A 23799-nucleotide genomic window follows, 5' to 3' on the forward strand; every position below is an offset into this window, starting at 1 on the left:
GGATCCGCCACTGAATGATATATGAAAGCTTCTAATTCCCCTAGATACATCAGGCATAAATCTTATTCAAAAGTCAATAGGAGATTTGTTTACTGAATTATCCGCTGAACTTCCTTACAAGTTACAGACTTCTGACCATGTGACCCTGACAACAACAGGTAGCCGGATCTGTAAAGTAACCTCTTTCCATAGCCCGTTGGCAGCATGACCGTGATGACCATTCAATCTTTGTGCCCCAAAATACTTTGCAAACTTTGTGTTTGCTCACAATTTAGCCCTAGAACTGTGTACTGATGCAAATTTTCTGATAATGCGTTTTCGAAATCGCCTTCTATCCTGGGTCGCCATCTTTAACAGATTCTTATGTCGTTTTTATTAGGACGGTTTTGATTGGTCAATATAAATACTTTCTGGGGTCAAATATTACGCAATAAAAGTTCACAAAAGTGAAACCTCATATTGATAGTTGTTAGATCTCATATGTAGTATAACGTAATCAGAGATCAATATTTTAATTAGATTGTCTTGTATTATTTTTAATTTTAGTTTCTTATGTACAATTTAGAAATTAGTATGGCGTTCATTATCACTGAACTAGCATATATTTGTTTAGGGGCCAGCTGAAGGACGCCTCCGGGTGCGGGAATTTCTCGCTACATTGAAGACCTGTTGGTGACCTTCTGCTGTTGTTTTTTTTTCTATGGTCGGGTTGTTGTCTCTTTGGCATATTCCCCATTGCCATGCTCAATTTTATGATTAAATTCCTTTCTTTGAAAATGCCTGTACCAAGTCAGGAATATAATCACGGGTGTCATTCGGTTTAACAAGAGAAATGATCGTGAAAGAATATCTAACGGCGGTCTAGTATTGAGAAACGATCATAAAAGTTCTAGTAACGGATCGTGAAAGACATTTTACGGAGAAGACATATGAAAGGTCAATAAATATTCTAATTTAATTAATTACACAGACAAATTAACGAAAAAGTAAAAACTGTCTGTCAAAATGTTTCAACATTATGATCAGTATGTGAGAATATCCAGTTTTAAAAGTACATAGTTATTACAAAACAACAAAAGGCAGATTGCTTCTCGACATTTCAATGACATTTAAAATGTAAACAAACATGATTTTTTTTTCACAAATTCGACTAGAAAAACTACTTTTATCCGAAGAAGGGCATTCTATTTGAATTAATCATATAGTTCTCATAGTTATTTGTATAAACATAATCTGAAACTTGGTAAGTAAAGAATTATTTACACAAAAATTGATTTTTCGGATCGTGAAAGATCACATACCGCATTTTTGAAGATCGTGAAACGGATCGTGAAAGATCTGATGCTACGAAGATGTTCAAATTATTCTTCAATTATATCATAATTAATATTTGTGATTGGTATTGAGAAAAGCTAGATAGGTCAACATCCTCAATAGGTTTAAGCATTTTGCCTCATTTCATGGATGAAGATTAATTTTGTGCAAGGTTTCAAATAACATCTAGCTCATTATCATGCATCATGTTCGTTTTATGTTGTTTAGCCTTTTGAATATATACCTGTATGCTATAGCGCAAAGGTATTTCGTGTATGGTGTACACGTCTGTCTGCATGTTTCATATATGACCACGATGACTTCAATTGTATTTGATATATTGCATGATAGTAAGATGTCTATGTCTGGCTGTCGGTCAGGGTTCATATACTTTTGACCTTATGTTCCGAATTAATTGGCCAAGCATAACTTTTACATTTGTTAGTTTCAGAGGCACTGTAAGAATCGGAACATATTTATTTGGTGTACAGAATATTTGTAGAGATCTGTATGGCATGGTATTCTGACCTTGAACTCATTTTATGAACCATTGACAATCTTAAGCGCATTTTACACTTCTAGTAAAACCCTTGATGTTATGGACGTTCAACAAATATACTATCATAAGTAAAGCAGACGAGACATTACAGTATTTGCGCTCTGGTAATCTATAGTCTCTAGTATATAGTTAAATCAATCCACATCTGCGTTGTATACAAAGAACTTAAGAAAGTACTGTTGCACAAAATGTTGGTTATCGTTCAATCTCAAATTACTCATGAAAGATGCTGTTTTGCTGTAAATTTTTGTTTGGTGGATATCATTTTGGTTTAAGCGTTGCATATTCATATTATTGGCCAAATAGTGTCGGTCTGCCTGAATTGCACTTGACCGATTCTCAGAGCTGAATCTTTCACACTTATTATTGAGACACGTTTTTAGTTGTTGTTTTTTTTAACTTTCGAGGTAAAGTGTTGAATAGAAAAAAATAATAGTTTTAATGTTCATCCTTATGAAAATAGTTACAGGCTTCAACCAGTTGCAGGTTTATCAAATGGTAAAAAAAAAAGAAATACAGATGTCTGATTACTAGTATTAAGTCTGGTCACGCATTATCTTTCACGATCAAAATAATGCGTTGCCTGATTTTTCACGATCAAGTTTGATGGACATTCAACAAATTCAAAGTTTTCATATACAAATTAATGCTTTTAAGGAAAGAACATACTTTAATATTACTGTACAATCAGATACACCAAAGATTAAATTTCAAATATATCATAATAAACTGAAATATGACCATTATAGGTACATAAAGCGTGTTATTTGTAATTAATTTCATAGACATGCATTGCGCCTTTTGTGTTTTTTTATAAAGTTCTGCATATTTTCTTTATCTTATTTCACAGTTATGATGAGGAAGTTAAACCATTTTGACAGACATAATTTTTTGTTCCGCGTTTTGAAAACTAAGCGATTTTTTCAAAGATTCTGAACTAGAATTTACATGAAATGTCTTTCACGATCCGTTACCAGAGCTTTCACGATCGTCTCTCAATTTTATCTTTAATACTGAGTGATTTGATTGCTTTCTTATTACCAGTTTAACCAACTAAAGGAAGGGAATAAAATATTTAAAATGAAATAATGATGATTTTTTTTCTGCTTTACTTTCATAGATTAGGTAGAAATTGAGTCTGTCTTTAAGATATTTGGTGATACCCATATCTTTATTTGTGTTTAATGTACTCACGAACCCCGGAGCAATGCTGAGCGTGACATGTTCTTTATATTAGGACTTGTCTATAGCTGAAGAGATCTGATTTGTTTTTCGTTTTTTTAGCGTTAGTCTAGCAATGCACAAACGACGCATGGTCAACAAAAAATCATATACCTTAATGTACCATACATACCCGTCGCTACATGCACCATCCAACAAATCTTTTAAATTGTCCATTTATAAATTAAGAACTTATAAAGAAACTAAGGTTTCAACTCTCTCGGACAAACTTAACCTTAGGTTGATATGACTATTGTAAATTGTAGGTCCATTTTGGTCTAATAGCTCTTTATCTGCTTAGGTTCTTGTACATCCATTTTTATTTCTAAAACTTTCTCATTGCCAGTTACTTTGTTGAAATAAATAAGGAAAGCAAAGCAAAATATCTTGATATTTTTATTAGCTACTGCATATCGGATACAAATACTGTATCATGTCATTGTTACTAGACGCTTATTCAATGCATACATGTATGCATCCTCAATGTTCTCCTGGCTATACGATTGGTAGTGTTGCGTGACTGAAATAAAAATATATATAAATAAACATTTTAAACATCTGCTTTTATTTATTTGATCTGTTTTTGTCTACATAATAAACTAACACCGTTAAATTAAAGATGTATTGACCACTCATCGAAGTCCACTTACAAACATCATCTATATATTTCGGACAATGGTAGTACTACGTTAAAACATAAAAATGAAACGACAATTGTATAAAAACAACATACTCAGCCCTAGTGATACACATAAGAACTCTGCATACTAGCGCGAACTCATAACGTTAGTGTTGACAGGCTAGGTATACGGTAGATGCACTTCTTAGACCACTTGGCCACCAATGCCAATATTTAGGTACATAGAAGTTAAACTAAATTTAATCAATTTAGATTACTTTTATTTTAAAATAACAATAGAATAAAATTGCCATATGTATGAAACCCCATTCGCGTCTGTGTTAATTCTTTTGTTGGCTTGTTGTCACTTATACAGATATGTCGTTTGCATTATAATTTTACTATGAGAGTACTTGCAGTTACTGACAGCAGGTTCAGAGCCAATTAAAACTAATAAAAAGCATGCAGTATAAAAGACTTCATTATCAATAAGTAAACAGCAAACATCCAATGGATTTTACGTTTGTTTGCAGGACCGAAATCAATAGATTCGACAAAAAGAATCAGATACGTATTCCAAAACAGTGAACCTTGAACTAAGATACTATGTTTTGGTTTATGTTAATACTAATAATAAACAGACACGTAAACATCAACTTTAATATACAAATATATATATATATATATATATGTTCTGCATCCAATCTTAGTTCGATGGTGCTGCCTTTGTGCTGAAAAAGAAAAAGAAAATCACGTCTAAATTATATTTATTTCAAACATTTGAACATGAAAATCTCAACATTTTTCGGTATCTATCCAGTCATACATGTAGCTTCCACATGTTTAGCTTTGTTTTTTCTTATGAAAAAAAAAAATAAAAAAATAGCTACGGACTTATATAATTTATAAAGTGTCATTTAATATGATTGTTTATGTTTCGTTCTGTATAACCTGTAAACATATTTTATTCATATCCATTTTCTGATCACAGAAAAATAATTAGGTCCCAATTTCGTCTTGTAGATATAGCCGTTTTTGCATAAACATATTAAACATGATATCTACACTTATACATGTAATATATTTTGTACTTGAATGTACACAACACAGCAACCAAGCATTCATATCAAATTGAATCATTTTTACATATTAGAACTTCGACCGGCGCAGTGCTGAAACAATTTCGAGATATTTCCACAGTTATATGTTGTTGAAGCTATGCAATGCATTTCCCTCCAATTTTCTAACACATTATGAGAACAAGGTTAATGCTCCAGTTCAAATCGTAAATGCAATCTTGCAGAAACTAAATCTCTAAATTTGACTAAATCACGCATCGACTGGTATATTAAGGATATTAAAATTCCAGCCGGTTTCCAAAGTGAACATAAACTTCACGAACTTACCAATTGACCCAGTGGTAATGTACATAGAAATCGGCGGTACATCCGCCACAGTAGTTACTTCTGAAAAGCAATATACAAGGAGGCATAAATCAAATTGGTGAGATCTCACAAAATATGTCTAACTCCGTCGCGTTTTTTGCGCCTGAACTGAGTCAGGAACCGCTATCCTTTGTTAGTCGTGTATGATTTTTCAAAATTTTTGTTCATTTTTATGTTTTGAAGTTTAGTCAGTAGAGCCTCCATTAACACTGAACTAGAACACATTTTTGTTTATGGGTCAGCTGAAACACGCCTTCTTGTGCGAGTTTTTTTCGCTCTATTGAAGACCCATTGGTGTTTTTCGGTTAACTTTTTTTCTCTGTTGTCAGATTGTTGTCTCTTTGACACATTCCCCATTTTTCATTCTCATTTTGTTAATCAATTTGTTGAGACATAAACTTTAGAGAAATAAAAACTATAGAGACTATGTCTGATTGTTAAGTTCATATTATATTAAGGTGTGCGAAGAACAATTGCGAAAGGTAATAGTCGGTTTGCACTACCTGGGGTCGTAATTAATTTTAGACTAAAATATTACAATATATGGTACTAACTGTTTAAAATAAGCAACCAGACTCCCCTCCCCTTCATCAAATCATAGATACTGGTATATCCGCTTATCCTAGTTCAAAATTCAACCAAAATGTCGCAAACAGCATAAAGATTGAATTCACGTTGGAAAATTTAAAACATACTAAATCAGCCCAAGAAATATAGATTCTACCACTACATCTATCTAGTGTGAAATGAAATTAATCCAACCGAGACAGTTAAATATTCAAATTTAAAACTGATCGCTGATCGTTTTAGATGTTTAAAAGTTATTTGTAGAGAGTAGAAAAATCGAATTACACGAGATTTAGTGGTAAAACCTGTTTCTCTGATGATTTTTAAACAATATCCGTTCAAACTTATTCCTTCTCTTCTAAATCATCTGAAATGATCTGCAAATTGTTTTTTCTTTCTATGTGACGTCATCAGACATGTCGTCACAATAGGAAATTCAGAAATATAGTAAGCAAATTGCACGTCATAATCGAATTTTGACCAACGAAGAACTGAGATCAAACGAGTCACACGATGATTAAGGTTTATGATATCTTCTGTAGCCATATGAATTATATTATTTTTAACCTGAATAATAGAGTTGTGCCATTTAGAACACATTCAAAGAGGAAACTTTGTGCAAAGCTTTTTTTCTATTGTTGCATGGCATTTATTAGAAACAGGGGATTTTGTGGCAAATAAAACCTATATTTTTGTAGAAAATCGACATCCTTTCTCTCAAACACTCTCATATTTGGCAATTCAGTACTAGTGCTTGGTAAACAATAATTTCCTTAAAACAATAAAATTGAGAATGGAAATGGGGAATGTATCAAAGAGACAACAACCTGACAATAGAAAAAAAACAACAGCAGAAGGTCACCAACAGGTCTTCAGTGTAGCGAGAATTCCCGCACCCGGAGGCGTCCTTCAGCTGGCCATAAATTTGTTAATTTATATATTAGCTGAAACAAATATGAATATGGACCAATGCAAGTACACCTTCTGGAGTGCGCTTGACTTAAGTGACTCAGGACGACATTTTTTTTAATTTAAAGGTTGTTTAGGACTTTTTGGGAACAATAAAAGCTAGCACATAATAAATCTATGTTTAAAATTTTTAACCAAAAAATTCTGTATTAAAGTCTGTGGATTTTCTACGACAATCTTGATTTTATTTGCCTCAAAATCACCTATTTCTATTTAATGCAATGACACTATAAAAAAAAAACTTTGCACGAAATCCCCCCTTGGTATATGTACAAATTGGCCCATATCTATTATTCATTATCTTTGCTGTTACTATTGCAGTTTGAAAAGTTCGTAATACACATGGTTAAAGAAGGGTTCTTAATCCCGAAATCAAAATAATTACCAGGTCAGGAATAGGATAACTCGAGTAGGAATTAGAGAAATAACTTAACAAACAACTTACACTATGTAAAATATGTGTAGCAATAATTGAAGACATGAATAACTTTTCATCTAAATACTATTAAAATATATGTGGATAGTCAGAATGATCGACTCCTTCTTTGCAAAATTAGGTAGAGCTGAAAATCTACCAATCAAAAATGATTCCTATATTTTTTGGTATGTAGTTTAACATCGTTTTTTTTTTGGATTCAAAAACGCAAAATGATGAACTACATATATACATTTGTAGTAATTTATTTTGTTTTGCTTATTGTTGTTATATATGGTCTCTGGTAGAGATTTGTCTCATTGAGATTGAATCATCGAATCTTAAGTTATTATTTTGATAGTATTGTAAACACAAGAATAGACACTTCTGTTAAAATACATGTATACGCACTTGCAAGTCGCATGGGGATAAGCGTCACATTTTATTACCGCACATGGGTCATCAATACAGTCAAATATAACCTCCGAACATGGTTCCGTAATTAGTAAGCCACCTACGGAAACTGAAAATTTATATCAAAACAATACATGTACATATTATTAGTTGCATAGTGTCCTAGTAAACTAATACGGTATATATGGGATCAGTAAATATTACGTCACTAGCACACTATGTAACGAATTTATCTTACCGACTATCTTAACTTGTAAAATTTAGACATGTGATCTATCAAAATGAGCAAGCCAGTCTTCAATACTGTTAGCATTAAGAAACTGATTCCATTAATCCTACAAAAACAATAGCCAACGATAACAAATTGTTAGGTTTAAATGTGTTTAATGAATTTATTTCAATCTTAATAATCAATTGCTTCGTCTGTTGAAACCTTTAAGATTTTTTCTCAATTCCGTTTTGTTTTTATAAAGGGACGTAACACCACTACTAGCCGTGTATGAAATAAGCCCCGACTCTCTACTACATAATATGGAATATAAAGAGACGTAACTACACTACTAACCGAGTATGAAATAAGCCCCGCCTCCCTACTAACCTAATATCAAATATACACGGTCTTCATGCGGACGCTTTTAACCAATCACATTCCGAGAAATATATAGGAGGTAAGATAATATATGTTATGAGCTTTAAGGAATGATAGTTTATACAAAGGAATAGAAGAATTTGCAGCATATTCACATGAATATGTTAGTGGCAATAAGTGAAATTAGGCGCACTAGGTTTAAATCCTATGCAGTAAGCTAACGCCTAGACATTAAGTTATTGCCTGAAATTTCAAGGCATTAGGCTTATTTCCTGAAATCTGATGTAGCATATGATTAAGCATCAATATTTTACGTATGATTTTTTCCCCTGTTATTGACATACAAATTTCGTTTTTTTTATGAAGTACAAAATGTATTTAAACATTGAACAAATATCTTTCTATTTATGATCAATTTAATTTTAGGCAATTACATTAATGCCAGGACATAATTTGCAGGATTTTAAATGTAGTTTAAATCCTAGGATTAAGATTAATGCTTAACACTATTTAGGCAATATACTTACTGCATATGCGTTATCTCATTGCCTATTGCCTAGGATTATTATGAGATTAATTTCAATTTTTTGCTTCTAACACATTTACTGATAAAAATTATATTTACACAAAAACATGTAGCTGTGTTTGCTGAGAATGTTTTTGATTGACCATTTAAAAGCAATGCTCGAGAAATTAGATTTCTCTTTGGCTATGTGGGGTGACGAAATACCTCTCTACGTTATGTCCATATGCATAGTTTTAATCAGCTCCTGTAAAGAGAGTGTCACACAATACCTGCACTTTACAGAACCCTTATTTGAACACTTTGAGGATTCGTTGGTGACCTGATACACGCAAAATTAGCCCACTGAGTTTTTTTTGTCATTAGCATATCATAAATGTCCCAACATCCGAAATTATGATATAATGCGATTTTTAAACGAACACATTTGTAATGTACCAAAGAAAATGGACATAAAATTTCCACATACAAATAATTATGATATATAGTATAAATTTACATAATATTCTGTATTAGTTAATGTTTTTTTATATATTATTTTATTATTATAGCCTAATTTATCATTGAAAATAACGTTCTTACCAATAGATGTCAATAGGAAAAGACAAAATACCGCCTTCATGTCGAACAAAGATTTAATGACTTCGACAGGAATTGGGTTATCTCGAACGTGACGATTACAACTCTGCTGGTCTTCACAATGGAGAACTGACGTAGAAAAAACTCGTCCTACAACTAATTCAAGTTATGTTAAGAAACCTTTTCACCCATTTCAAAATATGATATACTTTGATAAAATTTCTTTCTTTTATCAGTATACTGAGTGTCTTTGATGTCTTTTTTTTCTAATTTAACCGACTATATGAAGGAAATAAAATGTTTCCAAATTAAATTGTGATTTGTTTTATGCTTAAATTTCATTGATTCCGACCGGTACTTGTCTCAGAAAAAAAATTCATACATGATGATGACTGTATACTTTAATTACACATAAAGGTTTACAGGGGAAATTATTCTGAGACAAGTGCTTGTGTTGATTACGGTAGAAATTAGGTCTGTCTTTATGAAATTTGGCGATACCCATATCTTTTGTACACCGTGTTAAAGGTACTCAAAAACCCCGGATTATGTCCAGCGTGACATGTGCTTTATGATAATGACGACTTGCCTATTGCTAAAGAGATTTTGTGTTGGCGTTAGTCTAGTGATGAACCAACGACCTAATTCAACACATCAATATTTCTTATTTATTGAAATGTCGACCTTACGGTGAAGTCAACTCAAGATAAGATTTAAAGTAAGTAAATACAATTATATCGTGACTTATTTGTTCTCCATAATAGATTGAAGCATAACTTAATATAAACCTCTTATTTCCTATGCAATCCATGTTGAGGCAATTTAGACACTTGTATAAGTACTAGACTGTTATTTACCTACTGTTGTCATTTTGTAACGTAAGGAAACTATCATTTTCATATAAGAATGTATATAAGAAACTAAGATTTCAACTCCATTACGCAAACTTTGCCTTAGGTGGATATTACTAAAATAATTTCAGGTCCTTTAATAGTCCCATAGCTCATCACCTGTTTCGGTTCTTGTACATCCATTTATTTCTAAAATGTTCTCATTACCAGTTACTTTGTTGAAATAAATGAGGAAAACAAACAAAATATCTTGATCTTTTAATTAACTATAATATAATTGCATATTGGATATTATATACTAGCTATAAGAAGACTGTATCATGTCACTGTCACTAGAAGCTTATTCAAAGTATATGCATCTCCAATGTTGTCCTTGCTAGACGATTGGTAGTATTGCGTGGCTGAAATTAAATAAATATATATATCAACTTTATAATAAAATTTAAAAATTTATTGACCTCTGTACAAAGGCAAATATCGTATGCATGTTCTAGGACAATGATATGTAAATATGATACGAAAATGAAACGACGTACAAAAATAACAGACTGAGTCGTATTTTCTGCCCTAGAACTATGCATACTAGTGCAAAGGAAGATAGTTGTCTTATCTTTATACACACGACGATGTTCTGCATTGGGACCATAATGATTTTATAATTTTACGAGGAAATTTTCTTTTTATTATTACTTGTTTACATTATTCGCTCTAGATAGTGCAAGTTATTTTCTGGTGGTGTTCATATTTCGTTATTTGGAAATTTCGGTATGTATTTATCATGATTGTATGATTAAAGTAAAAACCTGGTTTTTTTTTAGTTTTTTTATTTGGTGTTTAACACCCCTTTCATCTCTATTGGTTATTTTGTGGTGGCACGTTTATTGGTGAGGAGAGCTGAAATGTTGAAAGAGCACCACAGACCTTCGGCAAAAAAACTATTTGTTTTTCAAAGATTTGCGACGCAATCGCTAAGTGCTGGGTTCGGACTCACAACTTTAGTGTTGACAAGCTAGAGATACGGTATTTGAATACATAGTAGTTTGACTAAATTTAATCAATTTAGATAACTATACTTAAAAAATTACTTATAAAACAGTAGTATTTAAAATTGCCATATGTATGAAGACCAATTTTTGGCATTGTGCTGTTTTCTGCTCTTTATAAATTGGGTTGTGGTCTCTTTGACACATTTTCTGTTTCCCTTCCCAATTTTATTTTTGATAATGATAATTCAAAACTTACCAATCAACTACTTGTCCTGCTTGGAAGAATTCGGAGTTACAGCCTCCACAATAATTAGCCCTGCAAAAGTAACAGTAAAAACCAAATGATATTTCAACTGATCGGGCGGAGCTTATCTTTTAATTTGCATAAAGACGGTCTATTTAAAGATGTGTGATAAAGATGAACGCCGTTATAATTATCATTGAATTCTAATCAAATACCAGTGTCAATAACGCATATACAAAAGAACTGAGTGTATGATATGGGACGAATAACTGGACACTTCATTGATTGGTTTATCCCAAAACTCCTGTATATAAATGGACTGGTCTTTAATACGCGAACTTCTTAAACCCCACCCAGTCAAGTGAACTATATCTAGTAAAAAATGGTGTGCGTACAAAGAATATATAACCTGGGGTAGGAAGTTTTATCATTGGTCAGGTTGATAACATAATGAAAGACATGTATGTGATAAGACTACTATAGTTTTGTTATGCTATGTGTTTATTTGTAAGATAAGAGCAACACGAATAAGATTATTATTAAAAATGTGGGTACATGAATAAAACGACAAGAAGTTGGAGTGCAATGTATGTAGGCAAACTTTCTAAGTACACATTTAACATTAAATCTTGAGGCTCGTGTCGCACACTCTGGTCTATGTGCCTATTCAACAAATGGACAGCAAGTTTTCCTTTCAGTATTATATTGTACATTATACAATATGCTTATACATAAAGATGTTTTCGCTTATATACAACAAATACTATTTATATAAATACAAAAGATGCCCATCGGTTGAAACAAGTTTTGTTTTAAAATAGCATAATATACTATGATTATTCAAAAATAAATGCATTCTCGTAATATAGCTTATTAATTCGTGTTTGATTATGTTAATTCCATATATAAGAAAAGTATATATCTCACCTGCAAACTGCCGTAGGGAAATTTGGACATTCACTTAGAAGGCATGGGTCTATAAAGCACTGTACCGAATTCTCCAAACATGTATCCTTGTTATTATTAGAACAATTCACTGAAACTTAAATTATAATAAGTTTTAAAAGATGTATCAAATACATGTAAGGGTTAAAATGAAATGAAATATAAACAAATTAACGCACCTTTTATAGCTGACAAGACGGTATGAGGTTTTCTCATTGTTTAAGGTGGTACCTAACACTACAGGGAGATAACTCTGTAAAATCAGCTAAACGTTTTAATTACGTTGTGTTGTAAAAGGAATATTAAGCTTTTCAATGATCAAAATTGGTGTTTGTCAAATTGCTATATAACCAGTGTAATTTTTCTGACAAAACGGTTGGTTCAAAATTTTTTATATTTGAATATTTTTGTTAAAGGGTCAAAGTAAATACTTTGACAAAATTTTATGAAAATTAAACGAGCCAAATTAATTTAAGGGAAAGTGTTGGGTACCACCTTAAAGTCGTACGATTGCCTATAAATGCTTACTCCCAATTAGTTTGGGTACTTGTTTATCATTGGCAATTAATCTCCTTTTTCACATCAAGTATACTTTGTCATTTAAGAAATGACTGTAATATTTTTTCTGTCTATGAAGAAATAACATAAAACATTTTTTATGTTATTTCGAATAGACAGAAAAAAATATTACAGTCATTTCTTATAATTTAATTTTAAATTCCATTTTAAACCGTTGAAAACCATGAAAAAACGTTGAAGACGTCACGGTCACATAACTAAATTATGTCTATAGGCTCATAACTAAATAACGTCAGCCAATCATAAGACGCGTTACATCCAAAGTTAAATTATATCAAAATGTTTGTTTTTAATCTGCAAGTCAGTGTAATTTGATTTTAGGAAGTCAGTATAAGAAAAATACCCATCACAGATGCCGAAGTTATACATAAAACATGTAATTTTTTACTTTGAGAATCGTTCTAATAATAATAGTCAAACCCGCCCCCTTCAGATCTCAAAAATTAAATTAAATTAAAGGTTAACTACAATTTAAAGTATTTCAAATTCGTTTCATGTATTCGTACACTAGATGTAACAGGACTGGTTTGCAATTTGTAGCTCGTGTCTTTTTTGCGTCTTAAATTAAGGCATTTACAAGAACAACTTAATCATGTTAAATTGTGCTGTCATTAAAGTGGATGATGAACTTAATGTCTAGTTAAATATCAAAACTAATTAAACAAGATCGTACTACAAAGAATGTGCATCTCGCAAAAATATTGTAATATCATACATGTAACTATACACTTTCATAAATACATCCCATTGCATTTTTTTAAAAACTAATAAACTATATTTCCTATATATTTACCTAAAATTGTAAGAAACAAACAAATTCCAGCCTTCCACATGTTGGATTGACTTAGTTCTGTGACCTATAACTTCAACTGATTCTGTGCTTTATCAAAATTCCAACGGTTACAATTAACAGATAAAGGTACTATTCGTGCGTAAATGTAACTCTGTCGAATTATATCTATATTGATACTTGTTGTAATAGATGTCTTATATACAATGAACTACACTTAGGATTAAAACCTCAAAACAGTGCGCCAGCCCATTAAAAACGGAAAAATAATATACAATTATGGTCCGTTGAAAAGGTGAATATCCAAAATTGTCAACACGAGAAAGTTATTTCATTGAGGGCGCAGCTATAATCCTGGTACTTTTGATAACTATTGGTACAGGCATGTTATAATGTAGAAAATGGTGGATTGGAATCTAGTTTTATAGCTAGCTAAACCTCTTACCTGTATGCTAGTGAAATACTGGCATACAACACATATAAAAGATCAATTAAAGTTGAAATTTGATTTGCAAAGGAGTAGTGATATCAAATTGTTAAACTCTTCTGTTAAGAAATTATTCAAATCTTCTTGGCATATCAAGGTAGAATACAGAAAAAATCATTCATGTATGCCTATTTAATGTAATTATGATAGATTGTTTTGTATGTTCAAATAACGAGCAGTTCTTATTTGGTTTTAAATTTGTCTTGTAAAAGTTTCACAACTGTACATCCTTTATACATCAAGAAATTTTAACGACTTCATACGTGCATTATAATGATGTTCATTTGCAAAGTTGTTATTCGTTCTTAACTGTGCGATCTGGAAGACTAGGTCAAAATTTCCCCCTTTACAGAGTTGACTATCAGGTTAATTTTTCTGGTAAATACTTGTTATATTTGTTTCTATCCTTTTAAAGGATTACTAATGCAAGGCAAAATCGATTTTCGAGGTTTATTTCATAAAATGTACATAAAGGCACACTGTCTAGTCAAAAGTACGGGATTTTACGAAATTGGAATTAATCAATCAAACCATATCTCCATCAATTTTCCGCTGATAAGAACCATTCAGCCTCAATCACACACATGTCTTAATGACATACTAGTAATTTAAAAGAGCCAATACGCATAGCACGAAATGCTCCTTTTAGTATAGAATTACAATTCCAAGCACTTGAATATAAAACATATTGCAGCGAAAGACCGAATACAACACTAATTCACGAAATGTCAGGGTTGAATTCATATCGAAGAACATTTAATTTTTCTCGATTTCACTTAAAACTCTCAATTTATAATATAAACAAAAACAATACAAGTTTACAATTCGTTTACAGGAAATTAAGAATTGATTGGATTTTACTATTAACTTTAAAAAAAGAGCAAAAATATGCATCCCCCATGTCCGCACTAAACTACATGTATATAATATTATTAACAGTTGCGTTGTGTTTAAAAAAAGAAAGAACAAAATATACTAAACAAACTGCCAGAGGGAGATTCCAAGTCAAAAGTCAAAACCTAATTGACAACAAAATGCCTTAAATAAAAAAATGACAGAAGTCCTTAGGTTAATGTGGTGTTTACGTCAATGAAAATGAAACTGGACGAGTACTACTGTGCATGCATATTTCGTCGTTCTATTTCTTACATTTATTCTTTCAGGGCCTTACACATATAGCTGATTATGATATATTGGTTTTACTTACTGTGACAGGCCCAACAATGAACTTTTATTGTTACTTTCGGTGTCATTTTGGTCTTTTTTGTTCACAATTTGTAAAAGTAAACCACTATAGGTCAAAGTATACGGTCTTCCGCGCAGAGCCTTGGCTCATTAGAAACTACAAGCTATAAAGGGCCCCAAAACTAAAACTGGTCAAAAACAATTAAATCAGAATGATTATCATAAACAGAAAAAACCCCAGCTTACTTAGAATTTGAATAGTATAGATAAATTTAACAGATAAAATTAATCAAAAAACAAATATACAAGTATAAACAGTCTGTGTGACATAATCTTTTCAAAAGAAATATGGAGAACTTTACAATAGCTAATAACACTGGAGAGTTTGTAAACCGTATTACAGATGCAGACATTGTGATAACTATAACGACTACGGTTTTGTCGATTATAGGGTCTATTTGGCTCATTTTTGTTAACGGTCGTAAATGGATTAGAAATGGACACTTAAAAGAAACAAGGAAGCTTTTGATATACCTTACTATTTCGGATTTTTTCATTGCGATTGGAAATTTTTCGGGGGCTATAAGATACATCAAATCAGATGACAGCAATAGTTTTAAAGTATTGAAATGTAATTCTGAACGCGACGTAGGATGCATAATTCAAAGTTTTATAACTACGTTGGGATCTTTGTGGTCTTTCTTCTGGACGACAGTAATTGCGTTCCATTTGTTGGTAACTTATGAAGAAGCAATGAAAGTTCCTGAAAAATTGAAAAAGGTCCAGGAAAAAAAGGGTGGATGCATATTCAGAGTACGCTTGCTGTATCATTTTAGCTGGCTTATTCCAGGTAAAGTAGCAAAAACAACAACCACTAGGGGTAGTTAAATTAAATTATCCTATGCAAGTGCTTTACAAAAGACAAAAATATAGACAACATTTAAAGTGTGAAAAATGAATGAACCATTATTATTAAGTTTATTTTCGGTTTCACAATTTTCATGTCACATCAACATCATTTGAACTTTGGTGTATAGTTGTCTGTTGGGCTATTATACATTGTACCACATCTCTTTTTTCAAGCTAATATTACAATGAGATGAATTGCATGCAAGGGGGTGATTGATAATGCATACACAATCTGAACATAAAACTCGAATATGAAACAATATTACAATGATTTCACTTTAAAAGTATATTAAACAAAGATTTACAGGTTATCCGTGGACAAGGAAGTTGTCATACATGTATGTGTCTTATACAATACCCTTTACCCTTGGAGAGGAATCCCAGGTTTCGTTTTACTAATATAATTACTTAGACCTCTGTTCTCTGTTTTAGGGACTGATGATTTTTTTCTTTTTGTCTTACAAGTTCTCTTTTGCTATGGTGTTGTCTTTTGTTTCGTTTGCTTTGGTTGACATTTCTTTTTCAATTACCCCTAGTTATCCTTTTTACATTTTATCCAATGAAACAAATATAAACACAACGATAACCTCTCAAATAGATAAAAAGTTTTAAGATAGATCTTAAGATATCCTTTGTCAATAATTTCATTTGTTACGTATGTAGTATACTTCATTGTTCATTGACAACGCTACGGTCGTATATTAATGGAGAACTGATGAAAATGTATTTTATAATTGTTAGGTTCAATGACTACTTAAAATAAGATCTTGGTTTATATTTATCTGGGTTTTTTTTCTTCTAGAATTTTGTCTAGGTGCTATCTTTTTTATATTTAATTACTAATTGTGGTTGTTTGTACCGACCGATAAGCTCTAGCGCGGTCATTTTTTCTATATCAGTTTTAAGATATCATACAATAGTAATATTGTCTGCTTTTGTTAAGTTTTAATTTAAGAAATGTTATACTATTTTATTACAAACGTTTATTATGGTTTACAACTGACAGATTTAAACTTTAATGTTTACCCTGCTTTCAAATGAGTATGACAAACATGATGATTTCAAATTACCGATAGTCAACTCCCCGTGGCCATTTGTCAGCCTTACCAATTGCATTCTCATTTCTAAAAACAAATTACGCTAGGATGAAAGATCTTGTCCTTAGTTATTTTAAGTTATAATCTTGGTCCTACTTTTTCATTTTACTCATTATTCGATCCTGCCTTTTTAATTAGTTTATCCTGGCTTATTTTTACATAAATTGACATCCTGCCATATTTTTATTTTCCAAGTTGTTTATCCTGCTTTTTAAAGTTTAATCCAAGGCGCCCCGCCCCTGCCCCCATGAAAATCAAATACTAGTTCCTAAAATACTGGAATAAACGTCTGAAATGTAACTTACCCGTTTGTTTTTTTATCCCAGATTGTGAGATTATTAATAAGGGTAGATTCACGGAAAATGCATACATACCAGGATACGTTTACCTTGATTTGTTTTCACAATTGCTAAAACAAGATTTGAATAACGGTAAACTTATTATACTTGAATTTGTCATTTCTTTTCAGTTATCATTATGAGCATCGCTGCTGGAACAAATGTTCTTGGGTCGGATCTATCTGTTGGCTCTGGAGCTTGGTGCTGGATATCTGCCTGTCTGTCGCCAAATCAAAGAACATTTTGGATGACATTTACAGGAAAAGGATGGGAGATATTGATGTATTTGCTTTGTTGTTTATTTTATTCGTGGCTTAAAATTCGTAAGATGGAAATTCAGAAAAGGCACGACAAAGTAAGTTGTTAGTGTCTTTTATAACTTGAATAAAAAGTATTCAATACAATGTATATTTATCTTAAGTAAGTTTAAATTTGAATTGATAAACTAAAAATCTGCTATACATAATATATATTATGTATGCTGAAGTAATGTTTGAAAAATATTGAAAAGATTCGAGTTTTGCTAACATTTGCACACAATTTAGCCTGTAAAGAGTAAAATTAATGCTGTTCTTATTGATTTTCTTTGAAGCAGTGCGCATGTAGGTTGGGGATACTATTAAGCAACTCTATTAATATGACGACTTTTCTGATTCGATTAACAAAAACAAATCCGTGTAACAAACCAAAACTGAAGGAATGACATCAATTATAAGGGGAAAATAAAGGATCAGCAGAAACACTGAATAACAACTGAAGCAAACACCAACATACATAGAAACAGACTGTAAATAACAACTGACGTATATGGCAACTGAACTAGATGTAGGTGTTGACAATTTCACTTCAATTAAACATGAGGTCAACATATTAAAAAAATTCAAAACCTCATGCACATACGTCTACAGCAATTATATTCATAGTTTCTTTTGCAGGCGTTGAAGCTACAAAAACTCACACCATTAACCGACCCACGATATAGAAACAATACAAATGTGGATGGCGAAGAACCACCAGACATCAAACACAACTCAAATGAAAATATGAAATATTTGTATATATGGCTTATTGAAATTTGCCTCCGGATTCCAGGGACAATCCGTTACATCATGGCTGCACACAAAAGACATACTGGATACTCATCTGCTTACGACAGCGTCGATGTTTATTTTCTTCATTTTCAGTCTTTTGGTGACAGCGCCCAGGCTTTTTGTACATGGGTGGTATTTTGTGGCCCAAAATTAAAGAGAATGGTTACGTCACGTGTCTGCAGGCATCATCGGAAAGGTGAAGAGAAAAGAATGCTAATCGTACAAAAATATTAGCATAAGTTCATCTTAAGCAGTTTTCTGTCCAACTAGTAGTTAGTTTGGTGCATTTAGAAAGGAAAGAACGTGAACTTCATATCACATTTTGTTTGCATGTTATATATTTTTTATTTCAACAAGTCGTACATGAAAACATTACTTACACCACTATGACATGTATTACATATATCATGTTAACACATTACGTTCATCATTATATGACTCGTATTTGTTTTGAACACGTTGTCTTATTGTTCATAATGTTATTTAAATTTCATTGTTTTCTTATTATACCGTTATTGTAGTTGAAAATTTCTGAATTAATTATATTATTATATAGCTTCAAATTATTACTGTCAGATCTAATTGAGATACCACTGAAAAAACCATGTAAGGATGATCCCTATTGCAATTACAATTTGTTGTAATATTGGTTTTGAGACATCTACCCAAACGAACTAAGATATAAACAGTGCAATGCATCTGTACGATCTTCAACAATTACAAAAAATCGTATTGATTATTGTATAAAGTACAAAACGCAGTATAAATCAATGCAAAGTTATTGATTGACGATGAAGATGTAATGATTTTGACCAAATGACAAATATCACATATTCATCAGGACTTGGAACATTTTATTGTTCTAGAACTATGAACTTTCTTGTAACATTCATTTATGTTTGGACATGGGATCCGTTCTTTTCGTACAAGACGTCTTCACAAACAACATACCTAATAAATCCATTTTAGGTAAAACAATAATTAACGCTTTGAAAATTAAGTGCATAATCTGTATCAAGTCACTATAATGTCTTGTATTTATTGCATTATATAACTAGGAGCTTTCTAATTTTTTTTTCATCTAATTTTTCATATGTTGTGTTTTACGCGATGCTTTAGATTCAGTTGTCTTTTTTTGTTTTTCCGACTCCACACTACACATTCACATAACATTTTCGAATGTTTTTATTTGAAATACAAGTGTATCTTGATCAACTTGTTTTGTTTTTGTTTTGACAATTACGTTTTCAAGATTTCAATTATTCTGAATTGCACGACATGTGTCATTTTAATAACAAACGTTCACATATGGTAGGTAGTCATTTCGTACATTGACAGTTTTTCCACTACTGCCAATTCGTACCTAAATTTACCATTTCGCACCCAACATTTACTATTTTATACACTTGGTTAACCTTTAACAAATACATGTTTACTTTTTCGTATTATATAATTTGGTAATTTGTTGAAATGTTTTCCTAACATCGGTTTTGAGATAATGTAAATAATATGATTTAAAAATTAGAGAAAGTTTTAAGGGTACGAAATCGTTAGGGTACGACAAGGCTATACTTTGCATATATATAATTCAGTAAAGATTATTTTGATTAAATTTAATTTTAATAAATGTATCGTTACCTTAATACTACAATCATTGTCTTGTTCTTGATTTTGATATTCCTGTTTCATACATGACACTCGTCAGGTCGTCATATCGATGGGCGTTTAGTACAGTGATTTTGTCATAGTTTGGTTAAGTTAGACATGGTTGTGTTAAGAGTTTTTTCTGACAATCAATGACACAATATAAACATTCAGATGTTTCGTTAAATGAACCTCTGAATATAAATTCAAGCTGGTAAGTATATTTTTTATTGCTAATATGTTAGTACATAACCGTTTTTATCATATAATTATAATTTGGCACAGAATAAAGCTTGCGTGTGTCAAGATCGTTAAGTTGTTGTTCGTTGCTAATGCATAACGTACAGTTATTTTGTTACTGTTTGTTAGATCCCATTTTTCGTTAAGGTATAAGTCTGAAAAAAACCTACATTTGCACACATTTTAAGATTACAGAAAATTCGGTGTCATGGTTTGGTTCACTAGTGTAATGGTTAAGTTCATGTTCGACATGGTTCAGTTATGTGATTCCTGTCGTGAATGATGGAAGTGTAACGATTAAAACAAACATATCCTATTTTGAGTCGATTTAGTGTCGCTATTTTCTATGTTATTGTTTTGTACCCAGACGAGTAGATCTGAGTTTTACATATTAAAGATGATCTTTTACTCGCATAAATACACCTATAAGAAAATAAGTCATCTACAGTAAAACTAAGATTTTATCATTATAATTATCATAATTATAGAACAAGCATATATAAAGAGCTCACCAGAGTAATATATAATAAATGAATTTCAATAACAACATTTTTTTGTAAAGTTGGTGTATTCTAAATACATTATGACATAAGAAAGCACATAGTAATATACCATTAGTAAATACAGTATGATTTCCAATTGAGAAACTATCCACCGTAGAACAAATGACGCAAATTTTAGGTCACCGTACGGCCTTCAACAATTAAGAAAACTCATAGTTTTTAGTAAGTAATTAAAGGCTCCGACAAAATTAAAGATGCTGCAATTCAAATAAGAAAACTTACAGCCTGACTTATGTCCACAACAAAACCAAAAAATAAATATAATATACAGTAAAAAACAACAGCCAGTGCAGCACAGACTGTAGACTTTATACAATGTCGTTCAGAATATGACGTGGTTTTATCAGAATGGAATACTGCTATCAATATTCATCCTATTGTCTGTGAATTCTCGCCTTGTCTGGTCAGAAATGAGGCTGTACACAGTTTAAATGTACTTGTACTAAGCACAACAGTACGTGTATCATTGAATTATGTTCTCAACCCAATGTAACAATGTACATTTTGATATACTCAATACTTAACTGACAATGCTTTTTCTGAAATCGGAACTTTATGGCATACAAAAAAAAATAGTTTAACGAGTTAAAAAGACATAATCAATTTTATTCGTTCGTTAAAACAAGACATTATGGACCTTTTTTCGAATTCGAACATGTCATTTTTCACACTTTGATATCAATTTTCATATTAATTTCACTTAGGAGATAACTGTATTGTATTTTAAGCTCCGACGGCATCAATTGGGGATTTGATGGTCGCAAATTAAGTTTACTGGCGACGCGTAAGCGGAGACAGTAAACGGGTATTTGCGACCATCAAATCCCAATTGATGCCGTCGGAGCTTAAAATACAATATTGTTATCTCCATTCTAATGAAACTGACAGAAAACAACGTTAAAACATGTTTTAAAATCTGTCATATGCCGTCTGCGCTTGGGCGTACGTCCCATAGCATCAATTGATGCCATGTAAATAAGTGACGTTATCCAATCAAAATGAACGTTACAAACGTTGTTGCATTAGAATTACAGTTTACTACATGAATAAGTTTAAACTGATATTTTAAGACATTATGGTGTCCTCTCGATATGGTTTGTTTAATTTAATAGATAAAAAAATATATCCGTTTGGCATCTATCCGTTCGAGCTACCCGTTAAGGTGTTACCGAGGCTTAACTGTTACGTTTTGCAACTCGTAAGTACACGTTTTTATCATTTCTCACGATAATTATCCCCAGAAGAGTTTACCTACTTAGAAATGATACCGTCCATGATACACTAACTCAACTATAATATTAAACAAACCAAATCAAGAGGACACCATAATGTCTTTAAATATCAGTTTAAACTTATTCATGTAGTAAACTGTAAGTGGAATTAATATGAAAAATGATTTCAAAGTGTGGACGAATTAAAAACTGGTAATGTCTATTTAATCGAACGAATAAGAGTGATTGTGTTTTTTTAACTCGTTAAACTATTTTTTTCTTGTACATAGGTTGTATACCATAAAGTTCCGATATAAAAAAAACTCTGTCGGTTAGTATTTAGTATGACTAGGATTTTATGTTTAAGGTTATGAACATAAAAGAACGTAAAACTTGCCTTTTGTCAAATCATTTTGTATAATGCTTTCAGTATTATCCTTTGGTCCCTTTTTAAAGGTTTATATTTCCTAACTGGTTCGCTTTGTAAACGACTGTAATGATTCTTAACATTTTGATATACGTAATCGGTGTATAACTATAAACACCTATTAAGTGATTTTTAGTTAGGGTCCATTAACAATTGCAATTATTCATTTGCTGCCATGGCGTTGTAGTTTATTTTCGATCTATGAGTTTGAATGCACCTCTTTAATGCAGAATTGTCACACAAAGTTGATCCTTTTATTTTATTTGAACTCATTTCTTATGTAGACGAAACGCGCGTCTGGCGTGCTAAATTATAATCCTGGTACCTTTGATAACTATTTACACCACTGGGTCGATGCCACTGCTGGTGGACGTTTCGTTCCTGAGGGTATCACCAGCCCAGTAGTCAGCATTTCGGTGTTGACATGAATATCAATTATGTGGTCATTTTTATAAATTTCCTGTTTACAAAACTTTGAATTTTTCGAAAAACTAAGGAGTTTCTTATCCCAGGAATGGATTACCTTAGCCGTATTTGGCACAATTATTTTTAGAATTTTGGCCTTAATGCTCTTCAACTTCGTACTTGTTTGGCTTTATAAATATTTTGATATGAGAGTCACTGATGAGTCTTATGTAGACGAAACGCGCGTCTGGCGTGCAGAATTATAATCCTGGTACCTTTGATAACTATTTACACCACTGGGTCGATGCTACTGCTGGTTGACGTTTCGTCCCCGAGGATATCACCAGCACAGTAGTCAGCATTTCGGTGTTGACAAGAATATCAATTATGTGGTCATTTTTATAAATTTCCTATTTACAAAACTTTGAATTTTTCGAAAAATTAAGGAGTTTCTTATCCCAGGAATGAATTACCTTAGCCGTATTTGGCACAATTTTTTTTTAGAATTTTGGCCTTAATGCTCTTTAACTTCGTACTTGTTTGGCTTTATAAATATTTTGATATGAGCGTCACTGATGAGTCTTATGTAGACG

At 31.8% G+C, this 23799-nt stretch overlaps 2 long non-coding RNA genes across 2 annotated transcripts; one reads left to right on the forward strand and one right to left on the reverse strand.

Annotated features, from left to right (window-relative positions):
- Positions 1 to 4359: 4359 nt before the first annotated feature.
- On the reverse strand, positions 4360 to 9432 carry LOC139500874 (uncharacterized). Its single transcript, XR_011658386.1, has 4 exons — positions 9218 to 9432; positions 7521 to 7632; positions 5120 to 5179; positions 4360 to 4444 (listed from the first exon to the last, which is right to left on the reverse strand). It is a non-coding gene; the product is annotated as an uncharacterized lncRNA (long non-coding RNA).
- Positions 9433 to 15595: 6163 nt separating this feature from the next.
- Positions 15596 to 20218, forward strand: LOC139501437 (uncharacterized). The gene is made up of 3 exons (XR_011658566.1): positions 15596 to 16131; positions 17757 to 17980; positions 18561 to 20218. It is a non-coding gene; the product is annotated as an uncharacterized lncRNA (long non-coding RNA).
- The last annotated feature ends 3581 nt before the right edge of the window (positions 20219 to 23799 follow it).

Source organism: Mytilus edulis, chromosome 13 (assembly GCF_963676685.1).
Source record: "Mytilus edulis chromosome 13, xbMytEdul2.2, whole genome shotgun sequence".
NCBI classification, from domain to species: Eukaryota; Metazoa; Mollusca; class Bivalvia; order Mytilida; family Mytilidae; genus Mytilus; species Mytilus edulis.